This window comes from Fukomys damarensis, unplaced genomic scaffold (assembly GCF_012274545.1).
Source record: "Fukomys damarensis isolate Sample0158 unplaced genomic scaffold, DMR_v1.0_HiC HiC_scaffold_2, whole genome shotgun sequence".
NCBI classification, from domain to species: Eukaryota; Metazoa; Chordata; class Mammalia; order Rodentia; family Bathyergidae; genus Fukomys; species Fukomys damarensis.
In genome coordinates, this window is record NW_022900914.1 from 1,820,595 (window position 1) to 1,831,758 (window position 11,164).

Genomic DNA, 11,164 nt, shown 5'->3' on the forward strand with positions numbered 1-11,164 from the left:
GGACGCGGAGCCGAGTCCGGTCGAAGCGAAGGGCGCGCGCCCCCTGCCGGCCGGCCGGCTCCTCGCGCTTCCGTGGCTCAAAGGTGCTCTGGGACGGGACCGGACCTCGCTGCGGTCCGGAAGCTGGTTAGCGTGGGTTAGCGTTAGTTAGCAGGTTAGGTTTAGTTAGCTTTAGTGTTAGCGTTGGTTAGCGGTCGCCTGGCCCCTCAGCAGCGTCCACCCGCAGTCGCACCCCCTCTCCCCGCTGGACCGGCCCAGAATACGCGTCCCGCTGCGCAGGGTCCCGGACTGGGCCGGAGGCCGCAAGTCGACCTGGACGGGCACAGATCGAGTCCTTGGAAGCGCTGTTTCCACCTTTGCGCTCTTCCAGGCACTGAAGTCAGCTCGCACTGCCTGGAGCGACGCTAGAGCCCATCCCACAGTAGTAGGAATGAACGACTCAGATGGTCCAAGACCGGACCGTCTGCCCCACTGGGCCGATGGAGGAAGGCTGCGCCCCTCCCGCCCGTCCGCTTTTTCCTCTCCTCCCGGTGAAGTCACCTACGCGGTCCTCACCCGAGTCTGCAGTTCTGATGCGACTAGACCCACAGTAGACACCCAGAGAGCCGGGCAACCACCCGGCCCCCAGGTACCCCACCTTCCTGCTGGAATAACAGGAGGTCTAAAAGGAAGGGGCACAGCTGCGCTGTGGCCAAGCCTGAAACCCCAACTCTGGGGAGGCTGACACAGGACTGCTGTGAGTTCAAGGCCAGCCTGGGCTACATTGTCTGGGGTGGGTACTTTTGCCTCCTCAGTGCTTAAGGCAGAGGGGCTCCCAGACTCGGACTATCACCTTGGGAAGATGCTAGTCCCCCGTTGGCGGCCACGTGGAAGAGATGCTGCTCCTCGGGAAGGTGGCCTGCGTCCCTCCCGCTGCTGGGCCGGTCCAAGGCGATGCTTCATCAGATGTGAGGAAACCCAGCATCAGCTTTGCGATGCCAAGAACTTTATTTTTAAACTTTGAAAACAAGGTAGCTGAGGTTCAATCAGAGCTTTCCCAAGCTGAGTGTGCTCACTGTAACTCAGCTTTTCTGAATGAAATACAGAACAACTTCCTGAACCTCCGAGGCGGGAACACTGTTCTGAGGACCTGTGACGGGATGGAGCTTTGCGCAAAGGTGGGCGGCCAGGCGGGGTGGAGACTTGGAATGGGGAATGCGCCCCAAAGCGCTGAGTCCAGAGCGGCTGCTGGCTGGGAGCTGAGGCTGTTGGCCACATCACAATACAGTGGAATATTCGAACAGAGCAGGAGCCCCACTCTGCTGGAGCCACTGGTCCGCCCCCTCCTGCTCCACAGCCTAAACTGGGAAAGGGTGCAGGCACTCAGAGCGACAGCTCCAACGTGGCCCTAGTTTTCCTGGGTGACTCCAGGCAAATCTGTTTGTTAATGATGAATACAGTTCCTTGGTGAGAACCTTTCACTAAAGGTATTTGCTAAAACCATGAGCAAATACAAAATATAAAGAATATAAGCATATGATTTTTAGCATGTAACTTTTTACTTAAAGTCACCAACTGTTAGGGGTTTTTTTTGTTTGTTTTTTTTTTTTTTTTTTGGTATCCTTAGGTAGAAGTTGCTTATCACACATCAAAGACAGAAATGAAGAGAAATCTTCAATATTATTGTTTATTCCAGATAGTTTCTGGAATCATGATTTGCAGTCTGTAGCAAACATCTCAGGAGATTGAGCTAAAGAAAAATAAGTGTGCGTTGTAGTTGGGGCTGTTCTTTCTTACTCTGATGGACTGGACGGCAGAAGTCCATCAGGCCCACGGGGATGGCGTAGGGCAGGGCCCTCCCTGCCTATCGTCCTGCACAGCCAACACTCGAAGCTGAGCTGGACAGCACGCTGCCTCTCAGCAAATGCACAGGCCCGGCTGAGGAGGGAGAGGGAGAGGAGAGCTGGGTCAATGCCTCCCAGTTCAGCTCTAGAGCAGCCCCTCAGAGAGCTCCTCCTGAGCTCAGGCTGACTAAGAAGGCCTGAAAGGCGTATATGTGGGGGGAGGGTCTTTGTCAAAATCTGGTGCCTCAAAATCACACTTTTCCAAAATGCACATGGCCAGCGTCCATCCTCAGCGCTTCTGATTTCTTCACCTGAAGAGAAAGTGTCAGGAACCCATGCTTGTCAAAAGCCCAAGCTGGAAGCTTCACAGTGCTTCTGCCTACCAGTGGCTTCCCTTACCTCACAGGGGAGGCCCCCTGCTGCCAACGTGCTGGTCCCTCCAAGTCCTGACCCCTCCGAGGGGTGGGGAGAGCACCCGTCTCCATCCCCAGGAAGTTCATTCTGCTGGCTCTCCCTGGGGAAACAGCGGCCCAGGCAAGATGGGGTGGAGCTGCCTGCAGGCGCACGCACACACGCACGCGCGCACACACACATCTGCCTGTCTCTTACGCATTCACATACCATGTGTGCACGCGCGCGCACACACACACGCGCGCGCACACACACACACACACACACACACACACACACACACACACACACGCGTGCGCGCGCGCGCGCGCGCGCGCGCCCGGATCGGGGATCAGGCAGCTGAAGGCAGGTTTGGTACTGGGAGAGCACACAAGGAATCCATGCAGTCTCCCCACCGGCTTCTTTCCTCCTTGCAAAGTTTGTTCCTGGGTGTGATCAGAAGCTGGGAGGGCAGGGAGGACAGTGTTGCAGGCCGCATGAGAGTCTCAGCCCGGTCGCTGCACCTCCCCACTCTGTCCAGGAGGGACAGGGCTCTCCAAATGGACAGACTGACGCGACCAGACTGCCACAGGGAGCACAAGATAGCCATCCTTCTTTTGTGTAACTGAGGTCAGGACAGCAGGCACAGACAGATGGATCTGTTTTGAAATTATTTTCTTTGATTTCTTTAACACTAACTAAAGCAGTTTGTTTTCTTTTTTTTTTCACTGTAAATCAACAAGGTAAACAGCAGTGAAGAGTTGATTGTTAGTAACAGGGAGGATGTTCTGGTGAGTTGCTCTCAGTAACAAAATGAACGAGCTTTTTTAGAGCAAAACCTTTCTGGGCACGTTGTAGAGGTCCGTGATGACAGCGCTCACCACAGCAGGTCCGCCCTGTGCCTGGTCCCTCCCCTCCCCTTTCTCCCCACCCCTCAGGCCTCTTCCCTCCCTCTGTCCAAAGGCTTTGTTTCCATTTTTCCTTCTAGTTTCTCTTTTTTTCTTGTCCTTTCCTTTTTCTTTCCTTTTCTTCCTCCCTTGTTCCCCTTCCCATTTGAACATTTTCTTCCCATTTTCAGTATCTGTTATTCATCTCAGTCCGTATTTCCACTTTCAGTTTCTTACACCAGAGAAAAAATGCAATATTTAAAGATGTGTGTCTGATTTATTTCACTTGAGTATTTATTTCACTTAAAAGTATGAAGATTTATTACTTAAGAGATCCATCCATTTAGCTATAAATGTCTAAAGCTCATCCTTTTTTTGTTTTGTTTTCTGTTTGTTTGTTTGTTTGTTTTGGATTTTTGAGACAGGGTCTCACTATGTAGTTGAGACTGACCTGGAACTCACTATGTAGTGCAGGCTGGTCTCAAACTCACAGCGATCCTCCTGCCTCAGCCTCCCAAGTGCTGGGATTACAGGTGTGCACCACCATACCCAGCAAGCTCATCCTTCTTTACGGCAGAGTAGTACTCCATTGTCTAAAAAAACCCACATCTTCTATAACCATTTATCTCTTCACTCTGTTGGTTTCTTTCACTGCACAAACTCTTTTTAATAAGATGAGGTCCCAGTTGTTGATTCTTTGTGATAGTTCCTGTGCGACTGGGGTTTTGTTCATGAAGTCTTTGCCTACACCAATGTCTTCAAGAGTTGTACCTATTCTCTCTTCCAGCAGATTGAGTGTTTCTGTTTTAATATTTAGATATTTGATCTATTTTGATTTTACTTTAGCACATGGTGAAAGATGTGGGTCCAGCTTTACTCTTTGACAAGTGGAAAGCCTATTTTTCCAGCACCTTTTATTAAAGAGGCTATCTTTCTTCCAGTGAGGGTGTTTGGCTCCTTTGTCAAAGATGAGGTGGCTGAGTGCTTCTGGAGTTGTTTCTGCATCTTCTAATCTGTTCTACTGATCCTCAGGTCTGTTTTTTGCCAGTACCATGCTGTTTTAATCACAGTAGCTTTGTAGTATAATTAAAAGTCAGGGATTGTGACACCCCCTGCCTTGCCTTTGTTGCCCAGAATTGCCTTTGCTATTCTAGGTCCTTTCTGGTTCCAAATGAATATCAAGATTGTTTTCTCTAGTTCTGTTAGATATGCTGTTGGAACTTTGATCAGATTTACATTGAATCTATATAACAGTTTTGGAAGTATGGCCATTTTCACTGTATTGGTTCTTCTTATCCAAGAAAAAAGGATGTCTTTCCATTGTATTCTCTGATTTTTGATAAATTATCAGTTTTGTTTTGGCAAAATCTCACTCTACATGTATATTACCTTAATTTAACTTATTTATTTGTTTATTTATTTATTTTGGTACCAGGGATCGAACTCAGGACCTTGTACTTGCATGGCAGGCAGAGACACGACTGAGCTAAATCCCGGCCCTGTATGTTAATTTTAGAAGTAATATAGATTATTCTATAGGAATTCTTTCAGCTTCTGGTAGTACGGATGAAGCAGTAGTGGAGACACAACAGTTATGATGCACCCACAAAGGTGAGAAAGGCAGGCTTCGGGCCTGACCCGGCTTCCACGCATGACGAGACAAGCTGAACCTGGAGGCGCCTCAGTCCCACCTCCGGAGGGAAGGGCCGGCACTCACTAACGCCTTGCTTCTCTGTCCTCTCAGCTCAGGGGCTTTTGGACTCAAGGGCATCCCGGTGGGCCACGGCAGGCTAGCAGGGCGCCAAGGCCACGCCCTGCCCCGCAGGTGCTCAGGACAGGCGCTGCCGGCCCTCCTGCCTCCTGCCGCCCACCCAGCTCTGCTTCCGCCTTTTCCTCTGCTCGCAAACCACATCTGGACAGTTGCGCTCAAGGTTCCATCCTTGAACATTTGTCACTTCTGCTGCCTCCGTGCCAGCGTCACGCTCACTGCTCCCCAAGATGGGGACGGGGCTGGGAGACACACGGGGCGTGGCCATCCGGGCTCTGGGAAGCTGGGGCCCTGCCCCTGGGGTGCTGCTGCCCAGTAAGCCAGCAGAGCACCCTGGTGACCTTGGGAGGTGCAGGGCCACCAGCCCCGTGCTGCTGGGGAGGGGCGGGCATCATCTGTCCCGGCCTGGTTTCCTGTTTGCAGTTACTTGAGTAAAAAAAAAAAATCCTTTTCTGAAAAAAATATTACGTGAAAGACTGAAGCTTTTAGGGTCATGAAGTCTGTAGCTGTGCGCCCTCACTGGACCATCCAAACCTCTGCCAGGCTCCTGGGGTCAGTGAACCACAACCACCACCGACAGGGAAGGAAACGGGCGGCGCTCAGTGGGCGCCACCTCTCCAATCCAACCCACCCTGCGGCACAGCGGCGGGCCTGGAGCGGGGTGAGGCCAGCACCAGGTCAGGGAGGCAGAGGCTGCACCCGCTCTCCCTTCAGGGCCTCTTTCTCCCTGCAGGCCGGAGCTTCCGGAAGGCGCTGCCGGACCCTCTCACTTCCTCAAAGCTGGAAGGGGAGGTGCGGGCCGCCACACGGAGGGGATGTGTGTTTAAGAGTCTGGAAAGAATCATATTTAACCTGCAGAATCGCTATAGAAAGGGTGGCATTGCCTCCATTTTAAGACTCAAAGTCATAGAAACTATCGGAGAGACCTCAAACTTGCCATTTTTGACGTTGCTACTTCACAGGTAAGAAATCTGACCCTGGAAATACAATTTACTCAGCGACAGGCCTGCGACTCTGAGCCAGCTGTCCTTTTGCATTTTGCTCCCTGCTCCCCCGTTTGTGATTTGGGTCTTGAAGGGAGGTCCGCACCCAGGGCCTCCCTTTCTCCGTGTCCACCTTGGCAGGGACATTGCCGACCCGAGGCCCTCCGCGGCCTGCGCACAGCTGCCCGGGCCTGGCCTGGAGTCCGGACGACTGCGGCTCAGTGGAGCAGCTTTATGAAAGCAGCAAATGCCATTACTTATTTCTTCGTGTCCACGAGGGATACTTTAACATTTTTTCTCTGCAGACAAGTGTCACTTTTACTGCAGTCTTCAGCCCAGATGTCCCTGGTATAAGTGGTAACAGCTGCCACACTAGCAGCCAAGTCACTTTCTGAAAGGGCTCAGAAGAGGCCTCTGCAGGAACGTGGACGTGACAGGAGGAGCCCGTGCCTGGACTCCAGAGCGGCCCGGGAAACCCCGTGGGGGCTGGAACAGGGGCAGCAGGGCGGGCAGGCTGCCAAAGGCGGGCAGCATTTCCCCCTTCCCTGGCGAGGAGCTGGCAGAGGCCACTCTGCCTCCTTGCCTCAGATTTCCCTCACAGCGGTGTCTGCAGGGCCACTGCCCACTGTCCACTCCTCACTTGTCTGGGCTGCCCCTGCTTCCTGTCGCACTAGCCAGCACCTCCTGTGATCTCAAGTTGACATCCTATTGTTTTTGAATTTCACTCTGGTTGCAGCCACCTGGTAGCGTTTATCTCCTCAGCTCCCTTGGGCCTTGGCAAATTCCCCAGGAAGGTCGCATCTCAGCGTCAGCATTTCCACAAAGTACAAGAACGACTCGGCTCCATCTTCAGCTGGAGCAGAACCTCCATTCCGCCAGGAGGACATGAATGGCTGCTGTCGGTATCCAACAATGTCACCCGGCTGGGTGCCGCTGCACCTCTAAAACGCCCGGACAGGGACAGACACTCAGACCCAAGGCCTGCGGGGCACTGCGGGGAGTGGGCGGCTGCAGTGCGAGGCTTCCTCCAAGAGGTGGCGAGCTCACTCAGAGAAGTCCACCTCCTCTGGGAGCCCAGATCGCCTTGTGCTGCGTCCAGCGGGACAACTCACAGGGTGGACACTGCTAGCCTGAGCTTTCCAGAGGCCAGAGGCCGGCTGGGGCCTTCAGGAGCCCCCGTCCCTCAGTCCCGGGCTGGAGCCTCTGCCAGGCGGAAGCAGGGGTGGCGGGGAGACCGCTTTCCAGCGCGGGCCTCACTCCCACAGCTCCTCAGCCTCAGGGGAGCTGTGTCACCCCTGGAGACTTCCACTTCCTCGTCTATAAAATGGGACAAACACTTGCTCCACCAGATCGTGGTAAGGAGACAGCACTTATAAAACAGGAGGCACTTCCCTGTGCTGCTGGCTGTGACTAGAGTTCTCCTCTGTCCCCATCTCCCTGCTGGACCGCAGCAGAGGGGACCTGGTGGTGCTCCTGATGCTGTCAGGGCTGCCACCAGACAGCTCCTCCTGCAGCATCTGGGAGGGTACCAGAATGTTCTGCTTGGTTCACAACACCTGAGAGGAGGCTGTGCCAGCAGGGTGATGCCCTGCCCAGAATGCTGAGCCTCTGAGCCACCAACCAGAACCGGTAGGAAAGTGCACCCTCCTGAAAGCCCTGGTCCCGGCTTTTTCTGCAGAGTCCATTTTCTGATCGCCCCAACCTCGGCCTGTGTCTCCCCACCCTTCTCCAGAGCACCTATGCTGTTTTCTGACTTGCTCATCCATTCAGCGCCTTTCGATGTGAAATTCTCTCTGTTGAAACGCTGGGTGTGGTTTCTGTTTTCCTGACCAGACCCTGTATGTTTCCGTTTTCTATAGCCATCCTCACCTGCCCTTATTTTTCTGGCATCCTGTTGTGTTCACTGTTTGTCTCCCATGAAACTGTCCTCGGTCAGTTGTCCCCTTAGGTATGGCTGTCCTCTCTCATAGGCCGTGGAGAAGGGACTCTAAACCTCTTATCAGGCATCTTGCTGTAGATTTCTGTAATTCCTCTTTGACCCAAAGCCATATCAGCATTCCTCACTTTGGGACAGGGGTCCTTGGTTGTTTTTGTGAAAACAGCTTAGCGTTGGGGCCACACAAGCACTGCCCATCCCCTCTCACAGCTCCTGTCTTCTGGCTTTCACCGACTCACACCACTGAAACTCCCCACCTCACCTTGGAACTGGCCACTTACTAAATGGGCTCACATTTTTCCTAAGTGAGGCTTACATCACTATAGCATTAAATGAGCCTTTGAGTTGTAAACTGCCTACAATTTTTCCTTGACTACCTCTCAGCATTTACCAATTTTTGCTTTCACCCCAGTAATCTAAGCTTCTTCCAGTTAATGCCTTCTGTCCATGCCCACCTTCCTACCCTCCCAACCACCCAAATTCACATCTGCCAGAATCTTTATGCCATTGTACTTTGGTTTATGTTGCTTCCTCCCCTTCCACCCTGGTCAACTCTCCTCCTTCCTCAGAAGCTCCTCTGATGCTCAAGGCTGAGTGCAGTGGTCTTCAGTGTGCCGCCACTGTCCCATCCCAGTCCCTGACATCAGTCTACCCTGCATTAGCCAGCTCTCATATCCTGTCTATTCCGGTGGACTTCTCCATAAACCCCAAGGATAAACGATGTGTCTTTTGTGCCTTAATACTCACAGTGTGTAACACAATGCCTGTCTCATAGACACTTGATAAATGTTTGTTGACCTAAACTTAATACTTTTTTGCTGAATGATTGAGTGACATCGAGGCAGCAATTCCATGAGCTGCCATTTTTTTCTCCCTGGACACATATTTATCTTCTCTGTCCCCTGCCAAAACCCTACAGATTGCCTCACTGTGCTGTATAATCTTTCTGTCAAGTCTCTGACACACAAAACACATGTAATCATTCCATTATGAGGCCTGGCACCAACTGTAAGCTGAGTGTGCAGATTTATTAGGTCTTCTACCAGGGAACCAGCAAGGCAATGCTTAGGGGAACTTTCTAAGGGGGTGCAACATGCTAGTACCCTTGGAGGCACTTCTGTGCTCCTGGGGGCACCTCAACTGTCTGCCAGACTATGTCTCTCCGTCTTCCATGGAGATGCATTGCAAAGCCTGCACACTGCACACTCATAGTGGCCCCAGGAAACAAGTAGTGAGCTCTCACCATGGACTTGCACCTCAGGGCAAAGGGAAGTTGTAGGCAGCTATGCATCTGTTTACTTGAAAGTGCACTTTGCACTCTGGCCAGTTTGCTAAGCTGATATGCTTACGAGTTCTTCTCAGAAGAGCAAGGTACTGGGTGCAGGTGGCAAGTGCCCAAGGGGTGTTCCAGCATTCTCTGAGTGCTGCCCAAGTGTGCCCTACTTAAATCCACCCCAAACCACGAGACCCACCTAATCCCACCTCCTCTGCAAGGCATCATCAGCTCTCCTTCGTGGCACGCTGGAGATGAATGATGCCCTGTGCAAGGCTTCACAAGAGTCTCGGGCTGGGATTTACAAAGGTCACATCCTGCTTCTAGGCCCCTTTGGGATGCGGCCAAGTAACTTCAACTCAGTGAGTTTTTCTCCCTTCCCATCACCTTCATCGTCTCCCCTTTCTCCTCCTCCTGTCTCCCTCTGTTAGGATGAGGCCGAATATTTCTTGCGCTGCTGCATCCCGAGTTGTGTTGGGAGGACTGAAGGAGATGTGAGTGAGAATGCTGTGAGCACTATAACACGTGTGTAAGAACAAAGGGCAGTGACCGGAAAGGGAGGGCTACCGCTCTTACCTCACAGACCCTGGCTGCCTCCCGGAGGTGGGTAGCAGGAGGCACGGTATAATTGCAAAAACCTTAACAGACTTGGGAGCAATGGATTCAGGGTTAAGTTTAATGAGTAGCCACTGCCGAAGCATTCACCAAAGAACAGCAGCATGATGACTAAGCCCAACAACCAGAGCAGCCTTTTACTTTCTCAGTGTGTAGTCAACAAATGCTGAATACCAGATACAGTGTGCAATGGAATGAATGATGTCTTCTACCAAACTTCGTGTTGGTGCTGTAAGCCGAATATAATGATACCTGGAGATAGGGTCTGGGGAAACGTCTTAGTGCACTTTGTGTTGCTGTAACAGAATATCTAGTGCTGTGTAATAGATAAAGAAAAGTAGCTCGTCTGACTCATAATTCCAGTGCCTGGAAAATTCAAACAGCACAACACTGGAGTCTGGAAAGGGAGAAGCAGAAGCAGAGGTCATGTCTGCAGAGGAGATTGGTCACACAGCATGAGAGGAAGCAAAAGAGGGAAAGGCCAGGCTCCACCACTCATTCATATAATCACCCATCTCACAGGATGAAGCCTGCTCTGGAGATACCTGACCCCTCGGAGAGACCTACGTGAACCCCATCAAAGGGGCAGTCGTGATCAAGGCAATGTGCATTTTGGTGGGGGCAAAGTTAATCCAAAGCAGAGAAGGGATGATTAGGTTTAGATCAGGTCATGAGTGAGGGGCCCAAACAGTGGGATGCACATCCTTATAAAAAGTCCTCTCTCTTTATCTCCCTTATTTTCTCCCCACACACTCACAGGCACACGCACACACACTCACACCCTCACACACCAAGGTAAGGCCATGTGCACTGCTCAGGAAGAAGGACTTCCCCCCAAAATGCTTTGCCAGGCCTCGGATCTCAGGTTTCCAGCCTCCTGAATGGTGAGAACAGCCTGGTATCCTGCCACAGCTGCCAGAGATGACTGAGACCCTGCCTGGCACCCAGGATCCACAGAGGAGAAGGAGGCACAGTGCCTGTCCCCAAGGAGTGGGATGAGCAGACAAGCGAAGCAACACAGCATGCCAGGGAGCCCAGGTTGCTGTTGGAGGATAGGGGACGAGCACCTAATTCACTTGGGTGGGCTCAGGGAGAGTCTTCTGGGACAAAGCGATATCAAATTCAGAAGTGCAGATTGCAAAGAAGGAAGAAATGATATGCCTGAAAGTGGGGATTGGTAGACTGCCTAGTCTTGGGAGAGATTTACAACAAAACTGGGAGGCCCTAATCTTCACCTCACTCATGAAGGTTTTCTTCAAGATCTGGACAGGAGCCCCAGCCATGCACAATGTTGCCTTAAATGATGTATATTTTGAAAAAACTATGTGTCTGAGATTAGTTAAAACTGATGACTCTTTCTGTGATGACTTTCTCTGGGTCCTACATTCCTTCATGAAGGGAAAGCTTCAAGTAAGATTCTTACATTCTGCAGAGCAAACAGACACAACATGAAGGTAAAGACCAGAGACATTACTGGGATAGGAATACG